Consider the following 13,384-nt stretch of genomic DNA (forward strand, 5'->3'; position numbering starts at 1 on the left):
TAGCACTCACTTAAGCCTTAAAAAACTCTTTATCTCTTTCACTTTATCTTGGTACGTCCATTCATTCCACATTTGCTTTTAATCAAATCTACACATAGCATGACCCATATGAATACCTGAACTCAATTAACATCTAACCCAATAACTTTTATTTAAGAGAAATGAAACACTTAATTAATATTTTCGACTGAATAATATCGATACTCAACCTACAATACTGATACTTCTCTTCTATGGTACCGATACCCACTTCAGTACCGATACCATTTTAGCATTCTGGAATTACCATTTCCATTATAGTATCGATACCTTCCACTTGGTACCGATACCTCCACATCAATATGATACTACTTCAATCAATATCAATATTGTTCATCATATTCATACTTTTTCCTTACATTTTAACCTTATAGTATCGGTACTGTTCTTCCAGTACCGATACCCTTACCCAGAATTCATCTATTTCACTTCGAACATTTACCCAACTTCTTACTAAACTTCACTTAAATCTCCTAATTTAAACTCAATGCATGCCTTTAAACTCACTTACACTTATTACCACAACTTATATCCATTAAAACCCTTTTAACACCCTAATTTCTCCATAGAACTCTTGAAACTAAAAATCATACCAATTTTTCAAACATATTTTCAATCCTTTCTAACACTTCAAATCCCTTAATTAGACCTTTGACAAGTCAAATATGATTTTAGAATTCAATTACTAACCAAAATTCATATTTTCACTTAAAAACTCATTTTACTAATTCATCCTTAAATCACCAACTCTTAGTTTCTATTCATCTTAAAGCTTTCCTTAAGCTTCCATACCACTCAAGGATTTAAAACCAACCAAAAATTAAGAAAATAACCAAAAAGTAACTTACCTTAACCATAGAGCTTCACGTGAAGAGGAAGAAGAAAAGAGCCAGCTTCCATATTTTTCTCTTGTCTCTCTCAACCCACATGCTTAAAATATCTTTAAAAATGAATATTAAATTCATTCCATGATAAAAGACCATAATACCCTTTCATTCTTCAAGCTTTAACAATAAGTCCTAAATAAAATTTTCAAAATCAGTCCTTGAACATTTCAATTTATTCCAAATCAACCACTAAATTTTAAATTCTTACATTTTAGTCACTGACCCGATGTTTGGGATATTACAATATTCTTCACACTAGAATTAAGGTAATGATGCAAATTCCTAAGTTTTTCATGCTCAACCATACTCAAAGCATAACCATGACACGAAATAGCCTTATCAAACAACTCACAATATTTGTTTTGATCAAAAGAACTTATCAAAGCAGGATTTTCAGCAAGATATTCCTTATAAGATTGACATTTCTCAGTACGCCTTCTAGGGTTAGATGTACCAATATAAGAATCAACTTTATACCTTTTAATTTTGCAATACTTACACTTGGCATAAACAGAACCATCCAAAAATTTGATAAATGTGTAATGCTCCCAAACAAAAGAAGTTCTTCTCCCAAACTCGACTGAACATGTAGCCTTCCTCTTAGAGGATTTATTGACATCAATTACTTCGGACAGTTGATCGTTTACATCCCCTTAAAAACCTTATATTAGTCAATATTATATATATAACTTAAAAATCGAACAAAAAAAATCATTTACCTCTTTCAAAATGTTGTTCATTCAGATCTGTTGGGTTTCTCTTACAAAAGAAAATAAAAATATTAATACGAATAAAAAAATCAAAACTAACCTAGAAAGTTCAGCTCGTAAGACAAACTATCCATGAAACCCTAGAAAAAAATAAAGATTTCGAATGGACAAGGGGAATAATCTCGGTTAGAGAAGATGAACAGAGACAGAATAAGATGAAGAGTCTCGGTTAGATATAGGGCTAGAGAAGATGAACATGAGATGAAGAGTCTCGATAAGATTTAGGGTTATAGAAGATGAACAATAGATGAAGAGTCTCGATAAGATTTAGGGTTAAAGATATGAACATGACATGAATAGTCTTGTTTAGATTTATGGTTAGAGAAATGAACAGAACATGAACAGTCTCAGTTAGATGAACAATTTAGAGAAGAATAAGATGAACAACACTTGGAAAAGAAGATGAATAATACTCTTTTAGATTTAGGATTAGAGAATAAGATGATGAACAATACTCGGGTAGATCTATAAAACATGTTGGGAATTGGGATTGGGTGTTTGAAGAGATGGAATGAGGATTTTGGGGATGAACTCAAATGAACAGTGGTTGAGTTTAGGGTGTTTGATTGAAAAAATAGGTTTGATCTTGGGTTTAGATGTTTGTAAGGATCGAATGAGAGTTTTGGGGATGAACACAAATGAACAAGGGTTGATTTTTGGGTGTTTGATCGAAAAAAAAAAACAGGTTTGATCTTGGGTTTTGGTGTTTGTAAAAATCAAATGAGGGTTTTATGATGAACATGAGTTGAATTTAGTGTGTTTGATCGAAAAATAGAAGGATTTTTGGGTTTGAAGTATTTGTGGCTGAGAATTTTAGAAAGAAGTCAGATGATTTTGAGAGAATTGGAGTTTAGAGAGAGAAAGTAAAATGAGAAAAGAATAAAAAGTTTCTAAAGTTAGATAATTTTGAGTTTATATATTAGTTTAAATTCAGGCAGGTTGGCCCGCGTGTTTTTAAAGTTTAGTTGTCATTTTAGTGTCGCCCCTTGTTTTAAATTCGTTCAATTTAGTCCAAATGTATAACATAATTTATTGAATTTAAGCATTATATTTTTAATTCTTCTAATTTGATCCCTATATATTTTTCATTTCTTTCAATTAATATTATATGTACACTTATACATTAATGTATTCAACTATATTGTATATACTTTGAATTTATATAGTGTAAATTATATAAATACAAACTATATACTAGTTTATAACTTTATATATTAGTTTAAATTCGGGCCGGTTGACCCGTGTGTTTTTAAAGTTTAGTTGTCATTTTAGTATCACCCCATTGTTTAAATTCGTTCAGTTTAGTCCAAATGTATAACACAATTTATTGAATTTAAGCTTTATATTTTTAATTCTTCCAATTTGATACCTATATATTTTTCATTTCTTTCAATTAATATTATATGTACACTTATACATTAATGTATTCAACTATATAGTATTCATACATATATTATATACTTTGAATTTATATAATATAAATTATATAAATATAAACTATATTATATAGTATATAAATGTCAACTATAATATATAGTTTATTTATAAACTATAGTTTATATACTTCATATATAATATATGGTTTACATATAGTATATATGGTTTATATATAGTTTATATATATATATTTATATATATATTATATTATTATATAGTTTATATATATATTATAATTATTTTAATTTTTCTTAACTTTTAAAATGAATGCAATTTAGTTCATTTTACAGATTTCTTCACATTTTATAATTATTTCGATTCGATCATTTTGTGTTGTTTAATTTAGTCCTTAAAATTATATTTGCATATGAAATTGGCCCATACTTATTGCTTATTTATATTTTTGTAATTGACCCATAACTTTTTAAATGGATATAATTTAGTACTTTTTTATATTAATTTCAACCTCACATTTTAAAATTGTTTCGATTTGGTCCCTCATCAATGCGTGTTGTTTAATTTATTTAAAATTTTACTTTTACTTTTGTATTTGTTCAATTTAATCCTTAAAAATATATATTTTTTTTATCAAAATTGATCCATAATTATTTATATTTTTAGTAATTTACTTTAAATCATATACAATTACAAATTGCAATTCAACGTTTATGAAAGTCGAAAAATAATTAATTCAAAAATAAAAAATGACCCGAGTTGAAGTCAATTTGTATCCGATAAAGATCCTGATCTGAATTTTATCTGTCAATGATGTGACTCTATCTGAACGAGATCTGATTAAAGTCCACCCGAACCTGAATTAACCTAGTGTTTAACTGCTCCTCACCTGAACAGTTTTGACCTTAACTGACATCGATTCGAACTGAAATTAACCTGACCTAAACTGAATATGATATCAAATCAACTTAAAAATGACCCGAACTGATTTGACATGGATCTGATCTGATCTGAATTGAACCATTAAAATGCCTAACACGACTTATATCCGACTTTATCTGACCTGACAGATGCAATTGAAACCTAAACGATTACCTTATTTTACATCACTACAAGAGCAAACGCTATCCTGGCTGTATGGTACGAACATGACGTGCCCACAAATTATGTGTTGGCTGCACCACCGAGTCTACAGCATTTCATAATCTTCTTCTGACAAAATAAATAGAAATCACCAATAATTATTATTATATCTTAGGCTGCTCTTGAAATCCAATTTTAAAGCGCTTAAAACTGTGGGTTACGCTAAATGGATGTTGTTGCATTTAGCGTGGTATGAGTGATTTTCAGCCATGGTATGTATGGTTTTAGGCTCTTAGCGCCTTCGCAAATTGCAATGGTGGCACATGATACTGCGATTGAGCTTGAGGCTGTGGGGACGTTGCCTTGCCCCTTGTCAAGACTGTCATAACTATTTTTTTTAAACAATTAAGTTTTATTAAAAATAATTATGACTTTATTATTTGAAAAATTAATGATTTTGAATTAATTTAAACTAAATTGAATAAGTATCACCATCGACCTTTGAGTTATATAGGTAGAATACCTAAAAACCTTTTTAAAACAATTTTAAGAAAAATCACTTTTTAAGACAAAAATTGGTCTGTGTATACCAAAAATCTAATTTAACGAGTTCGAGAGTTGGTTACGCGTGGGGAAGGATAAGCACCCTCATAGCGCCCAAAAATTGGTACTTAATCGCTTACATGTTGTCGTAATGGTGGTGAAAATTATAAATTGAATATAAAGTTAGAAAATAATCCATTTATTAAAGTTTAATTATTTTGCTTTGAATTATTTATTAGGGAAAATCCTTTAATTCGAAAAGAAATATCGAGATTTGCTCATCCTCCGACGGGAAGGCTATCTCTTCTATCTCTTGCCTAAAAAGAATATTCCCTCCTCGATTTATCAAAACACGTAAATCAAATATAAATTGAATATCTACATTTTGCATTAAATGAATTACTATATAGAAAAAAACATTGCATAATTTGAATTAGAAATAAAAAATTAATTAGTAAAATAAATTTGATTTATTTCAAGTTCACATTTTCATTTGAATGTCGTATCGGATCGCACTACTTCGACCAATCAATGCTTTCCGCGCCCCATTCTACAAACAAGTGTTCTTGAAAATATTATAATAAAAAAAGCGTTAAAAATGAATGAAGTTTTGTACAATCGTTCGAAACCAATTCAAGAGCCAAGAATATATGCATACATAAATAATATGAATACATATATAATATCCATACATGGTAAAGTGTAAGGAAACAAAAACTAAATAAGAAAAAATTAAAATATACAAATAAAATAAACATATAATAAAACACAATAATTAAACGAATAAAATTAAAGTACTGAAAAAATAAAGAGACATAAATAAAAGATTACAACATTAAAGGAAATAAAATGTAAATACTGAAATTAAATAAAGAAAATAAAAAAACATAAATTTAAAAGTGCATAAAGTTAAATAGCATAAATAAAATGCAATAAAAACAAAATGTTAATATCGAATTTTATTATGTATCCTGTATCGTAAATGATGCGAGTTATACCCCAAGGCGAATTGTTGCAAGATCATGCATGGTTCGAACATGAAATAAAATAAATAAACAAATAAAAGGTTAACAATTAGTAATTAGCGGTTAGAAAGGTTAGTTAGAAAAGTTAGCGGTTAGCAAAGTCCGAATCATAATAATACAGATCATACCCCGGATCAGATTACCACAAGGTCAAATCGAATGTTAGAAACGATAAATAAATAAATAACAATGGTTAAAGTGCAATAAAATAAAAGTTAGTAGTTAGCAGAGTCTGAACCATAATAATGCAGATCATACCCCATATCTGGTCACCACAAGGTCGAATCGAATAATAGAAACAATAAATAAATAAATAAATAAAAAATGGTTAGAATGCAATAAAATAAAAGTCAGTAGTTAATATGCAATAAAATAAAAGTTAGTAGTTAGAAATAAATAACATAGCATAATAGTAACCAAATTAAAAAATAGTAAAATTTGCATGCATATTCGAAATAAATAAGAAATAAAATTACCAAAGTATAAAAAAGGCTAAAATACAAGGGGCTAAAGGTGATTTCCCCCCGATATTGACCAAAGCGTAAAACAAGCAAAAGCTGGGATGACATGTGGATGATTTACCCACTGAATAGGTGATCAAAAAGCAAAATGAATCTTAAAACTTAGGGACCTATGGGTAATTTACCCAAAAACACAAAACAAACACTTCCCCTTCTTTCTCTACACGCACAAATAGCCCCTTTTTAGGGCTCTAAACCGAACGTCGGCCACCACAAGTCGACCCTCGCACATCGGCCACCGGCCGTTGACCATCATACTCTAACCGACGACCTCGACTGTGGTCGAATGAGGACTGACCAAACGAGTTCACCCCACTTTTTAACCGACCAAAAAGCTACCAAAGCTTCATATACACAACCGACCACTGTAATTCAGACCTCACGTGCCGGTCACCGTGCTGGAGACCACCACTCTCTAACTGACAACCTCACTCCTCGATCACCAACTTTGATTGTTGGGTTCCTAACCCAATATCGAAACCAAAACCAACACCCCCTTAATACTCACCTAAAGCCTCAGTTTGGGGTTTTTCACCTAACATTCAACCTCATAGACCAACCACCGACATCTCCGAAAAACGGTGACTGACCACCGACCGAATCATCCTCACCATTTACATATTAAAAAAACTACGAAACAAAAAAGAAACGTGAAGGAGGGAGAGTCCCCAATTTTATTTGTTATTTTTAAAACTTACAAAAGAGAGGGCTGAAATATGTTTTTGGATTGACTTTTAAAGCCCCCTAAATTACAATAGGTATAATTATAGGTTTGGTCCTTACACTTTTTTCCTCTTTAATTTTTGGACAATGGCACAATTATAAGTTTGGTCCTTACACTTTGTTCCCTCTTTAATTCTCGGACAAAATTAGGGTATTACAGCTGCCCCTCTTTACTCGTATATTGTGTAAACAATAATAAAGCAAAGATAAAATAATGGCCTAATTTTGTCTAGGTACGATGTTTACTTTGTGTCTGGAGCTCCAATTCTTTGTATGAAAACAGAGGATTTAAAGATGACACTGTTCCTTCATGTTGAGGACGTCGGGTCAATCTAGAGATAATTTGGTGTTGAAGATGACACTACTCATCCATGTTGAAGAGTTTTGACCGCTTTCATATGACGTTGTTCCTTCTCGTTGAGGAAGTCGAGTCAATCTGGAGATGATTTGGAGATAATTTGGGTTTAAAGATGACACTGCTCATCTGTGATAAAGAGTTCTAGTCGTCTAAGGGTGACACGACTCCTACGTGATGAGGAGATCTGGTCGGTGGATGACACGGTTCCTACGCGATGAGTATGACTGCCATCTTTAGGAAGGGTGATAACACAGTTCCTACACGATGAGGACGACTAGTTATCTAGGGGTGACACGGCTCATACGTGATGAAGAGGTCTAGTCGGGGGATGACACAGTTTCTATGTGATGAGGATGACATACCATCTTTAGGGATGATAACACGGTTCCTATGTGATGAGGACGACTGGTTATCTAGGGGTAACACGATTCCTACGTGATGAGGAGGTTTGGTCGGGAAATGAAACGGTTCTTACGTGATGAGGATGGTAAGCCATCTATAGAGATGATAACACGGTTCCTACGTGATGAGGACGACTGGTTATCTAGGGATGACACGTCTCCTACGTGATGAGGAGGTATGGTCGGGGGATGACACAGTTCCTACGTAGTGAGGACGGTTGGCCATCTTTAGGGATTTATTTCAAGAGAAACTGTCTCAAGGGAGACAAAACTTTGTTTTAAGGGAAACGATCTCAAAGATTGGTGTTTCAAGAGAAACTGTCTCAAGGGAGACAAAATTCGTTTCAAGGGAAACGTTCTAAAAGATGGGTGTTTTAAGAGAAAATGTCTCAAGGGAGACAAAATTTATTTCAAGGGAAATATTCTTAAAGATGGATGTTTCAAGAGAAACTGTCTCAAGGGAGACAAAATTCGTTTCAAGGGAAATGTTCTCCAAGATTGGTGTTTCAAGAGAGACAAAACTTTGTTTCAAGAGAAACAATTTCAAAGTTTGTCTTAAGGAAGACTGTCTCAAGTGAGACAAAGTTTGTTTTGAGAGAGATTGTCTCAAGCGAGACAAAATTTTTTAGAGAAAAATGTCTAGAGCGAGACAAAATTTATTTTTTTAGAAAAATTGTCTCTAGCGAGACGACGCTTTATTTCGAGAGAAACAATCTCAACGATGACAAATAATCTACTTGTTCTTACACGTGGAGGAAAAACCTTTAGAAGTTCTGATCGTTCACTTCAGGATGTTGAATCTCCAAAGATGCCCCAATATTTATCATTTATTGCTTCAGCACTGGTTCTAAGAATAAGCTTTGTGTCTGAAAGCCACATGTCAACTACCAAGCTCCACTCCAGAGAGATGTCTTGTTTGAAAAACATTTTTCTTCTTCTTTTATTTTCAAAAGTATGAAAATATCAATTGAAAGACAATTGAAGAATATTTAATCAAAAGTTTGAAAATATTGCCCATTTCTAGGTTTTACAATTGAGGTAAATCATAAAATAAGAGTTCATTGGATATCAAAGAATTAATTACACTTTTAATCATTTAATAAATTATAGCTATTTGACAAGTTTCAAGATTAATGTTATCTTTGAGCTATGATTAAGTAAAGAGAGGATAAAATGTCCAGGTTATTGTCTTTTGGTCAAAGGCTAGGAGGCATTCTTATTTCTTTGACGTTCACTGATATGATGGAGTAACTTCTGTGCTTATCTACTGGAAGTTTCTGATTCTCACCTCTCATGTGCACATTCGGTTGTGTGATGCCTTATCAAGGGATTTATGAGATTGCCTTGTTTGTAACAGCTGCACCATCTTCATATTCGAGTTGCCTTTTTAGATTTTCAACTCGAATCCTCCTTTGGTTTCAAGAAGATATTCAAAATTTACGTATTAAACCCATTTTATCATTTTTTTTGTCTATCATGCATTAAAGATTTTAGAAAACCTTTTGTAAATAAAATATTAATCATGATGGGCGGGATGAAAGCTGAAGATAGTCTCTTTTGTTTAGAAATCCATGTATGATTAGAAGGGATTTTTAGACACGTAATGTAGGTTGCAGTTCATGGTTATGAAAGAAATGATAAATAAGCCCAAACAAGTGTTTAAGGGTAATTGAACCAATGATCAATTCATTTTGATGCCTTCAATTTTGTCTTGCTTGATTTGAGTCTGCTCGCATGTTTCTTTCTGGATGTTCTATGATCGTCTGGCGAACTGATTCTAGAGTGATTGTGCTTGATCAATCTCATAGTTTGAAGCTTGATGCGCCATTTGATATGAGGGACTCTTTGCATGTGCTTCTTGTCCTTTTTCTTTGTTTTCATTATTTTCTCTCTGCTTTGATTTGATCTTTGCACTCTGCATTTGGTTCACCTTTCAATATCTTATCTTGATTGATGATCTTCACTTATACGAGTAGATTTCCTCCACCTTGCCCCCATTATGGAGGGTGATCCTTGGTTAGGGTTGAATTAGAAGAAAACATAATTTAGGCTCAAAGGGGACATAAGGGATATATTTTCTCCTTTTGTGAAGGGTTAATGAAAGAAAGTCATTCTTCATTTCATACATGAAAGTCTTTACAGAAGAGGTATCCTCAGGGGGATAGATTTTCAGGATTAATTTTTATTCGCATGAAAACAATGTAATTAATGCATGATAGAATTATTTCGAATTAATTTCCTTTTCTGCTTCTTACTCTCAGCATGTCTCAATTGCTCAGGTTCATCCTTAGAAAATTGCTTCGAGATGCCCCATATTGTTTCTTCTGGTAGGAAGGTTCATGTTCAAGCGAACATCTTATACTCAATGTCTTTAGTTTTATTAGTAGAATAAGATATCAGTTTTGTGTCTAAGAAGACGATGTTGTGACTTTATTGGCTCAACAAAATGTAAGGGTATGACTTTTTTGTGTATAGAAAAGATAAAGGCAATGTTTAAAGGTCTCAAAGAGAATGAATGTCAAAATTTGGTTTTTGGTAGTGACCATGAATTATTTCGGGTAAAGAATTGAGAGATTTTATTTTGGGGTTTTAGACAAGATAAGAAAGGTTTAATCTTGCCATATGTCAAAAATCCATAATTCTTGAAGAATTAAGAGAATCCGTAATTCATTTGATATTCGAAGAACTAAAGATTAAAACTCGTTCAATTATTCAACCTTAGAAGGTAGCATAATTTCAATCATTAAAAGATTAAGCAAATATGAAAGACCGAACAAAAACGAGTTCAAACAAAACAATTCTCTCAATGCAAATGGTAGATGCAATGCCCCCATCATTATTCCATTGTCCATGCCCCTGAATCCATCAAGTTCTGGATCTTGCCCTTCAATGCCTTACAGTTTTCATCAGAATGTCTAGAGCTTCCTATGTGGTAACTGCACATGGCTTCAACATCATAAACCTCAGGATATGGGGACTCTTTTCTCAGATCATTCTGGCAGGCTCAGTCATATAACTAGCTGAACAAGCTCTCGCCGTATTGATTTTAGCTTCTTCTTTTAATTGTTCGAATCTTGCTTCTATTCTCAATGTGGTGCCACATGATTAGGACCACTTCATCAAATCCTCCACGAATTGATTCCATGTTTTTATGAATGGCGCATGTGAAAATGCTTAAAAAATGAAATGCATATGCAAAATGCAAAGATGCAAATGCTGATGCAAAAATGTTGATCCAAACGATGAATATCATAGAATAATTTTCACCAGAGATAAAAGCCTTCACATTATAAGAAATTTCACTTTACAGACATGCCTTCGCTTAGATACTGATTCTGAAATGGGTCAATGCTTCGTCTCGGATCTTCGCCTTTGAAAATAATGCTCCTCAATTGTTCTATAACCTAACTTTATTAATGTCCCGGCGGTACTGAAGTCAGTGTGTCGCTCCTTGATGACTAGCGATAAAATGATAGTAAATAAGGCTCTACTGCTGTATTACTACTCGGATCAGTGGATCATTATTCCAGTCTTGAATGCTGCACGATCTTCGAGCAAGTCTCATTCTTGTACTCTAAACTTCTTGTGATCAGTGGATCATCATTCCAGTCTCGAATACTGCTTGATTGAAAACTTTTACCTCTTCTAGTGAAAATTTTCTCTCAAATATCCCCTTGTGGATCAACCCTTTTGCATTACGATGATATGCAATGAAAAAAATGATAAAAAATGACACAAACAAAAGAAAAGAAATACGTTAGTACATGTAAAATAATTGATATGAATAAAAATGTTATTCAAAGATGAATAAAACACCTACCTTGTCATGATATCTACTCGAACATACTTTTATTAAATAGCATTCTAACCCGGACATGCTTTCTACCCAAAATGATTAATTTCAAGAATATAATTCTAACTGCATGGTATCTAGTTCGCATGCTTTTCTTTAACAAAATTTAAAGCATAAGGAAATGGTTCAAAAACACTCATCCTTTGTGTACACTTATTTTGGGTACCAACTTACGGACAGAGGTTCGATATAGCTATAACTAGAGTGACCATCCTACGGTTCACTACATGCATGGTTTATGCTCTAACAAGAAAAGGGTACTCGAATTGTCCTTTATGTCGGTGCCCCTTTGGGCTATCAAATCCTCGATCCTCACCTATTACAGGTTTCGAACGGAACGAGTTCAATTCGAGGGGATTTAGTGCCTTAAACATATACGAGGAATAAGTCCCTACGAAGGTATAAGGTATGTATCCCATGGGTTATTTGCTAAAACTCATACGAAGAATAAATTCATATGAGAGTAAAGCAGTCACCCTGACTTACTTGGATCAAAGCTCAGTCTAGAGCTTATACCATACAAATACACGTGATGTGTGTGAGGAATAACGTACAAACCTTTGACTCAAAAGAAAAACAAAATAAGGAAAAAACTTGATAAAACTTTGACAAAGTTGAAAATAAATTAAAACATTAATATGATAAAAAAAAATACCGAAATTAAAAATTTTAATAAATGGATCATAAGATAACTATAGACTCGAACTCATAATTTCCACCACCACGACAATGTGTAAGGCACCTACAACCTGACTCTCTAAAAAAAGTCTCTAGCAGAGTCGCCAAGCTATCATAACCATTTTTTTAAAAAACAATTAAGTTTTATTAAAAAATAATTATGACTTTATTATTTGAAAAATTGATGATTTTGAATTAATCTGAATTAAATTGAATAGGAGTCACCATCGACCTTTAGGTTAGGTAGGTCGAATACCTAAAAACGTCTTTTAAAACAATTTTAAGAAAAATTGCTTTTTAAGACAAAAATTAGTTTGACTATACCAAAAATCTAATTTAACGGGTCAGGAGTCGGTTACGCGTGGGGAAGGATAAACACCCTCACAACGCCCAAAAATCGGTACTTAATTGTTTATACGTTATCGTAATGGTGGTGGAAATTATAAATCGAATATAAAGTTAGACAATAATCCATTTATTAAAGTTTAATTATTTTGCTTTGAATTATTTATTAGGGAAAATCCTTTAATTCGAAAAGAAATATTGAGATTTGTTCATCCTCCGACGGGAAGACTATCTATTATATATCTTGCCTAAAAAGAATATTCCCTCCTCGATTTATCAAAAAACATAAATCAAAATAAATTGAATATCCACATTTTGCATCAAATGAATTACTATATAGAAAAAATGCATTGCATAATTTGAATTAGAAATAAAAAATTAATTAGTAAAATAAATTTGATTTATTTCAAGTTCACATTTTCGTTCGAATGTCGTATCAGATCGCACTACTTGGACCAAGCAATGATTTCCACGCCCATTCTACAAATAAGTGTTCTTGAAAATATTAGAGTAAAAAAGTTAAAAATGAATGACATTTTGTACAATATTTTGAAACCAATTCCCAAGAGCCAAGAATATATACATATATAAATAATACAAATAAATATATAATATTCATACATGGTAAAAATGTAAGGAAATAAAATCTAACTAAGTAAAAATTAAATTATAGAAATAAAATAAACAAATAATAAAGCACAATAATTAAACAAATAAAATTAAAGTACTGAAAAATAAAGAGACAAAAATAAACGATTAGAACATT

This window comes from Hibiscus syriacus, unplaced genomic scaffold (assembly GCF_006381635.1).
Source record: "Hibiscus syriacus cultivar Baekdansim isolate YM2019G1 unplaced genomic scaffold, ASM638163v2 tig00110505_pilon, whole genome shotgun sequence".
Lineage (NCBI taxonomy): Eukaryota > Viridiplantae > Streptophyta > Magnoliopsida > Malvales > Malvaceae > Hibiscus > Hibiscus syriacus.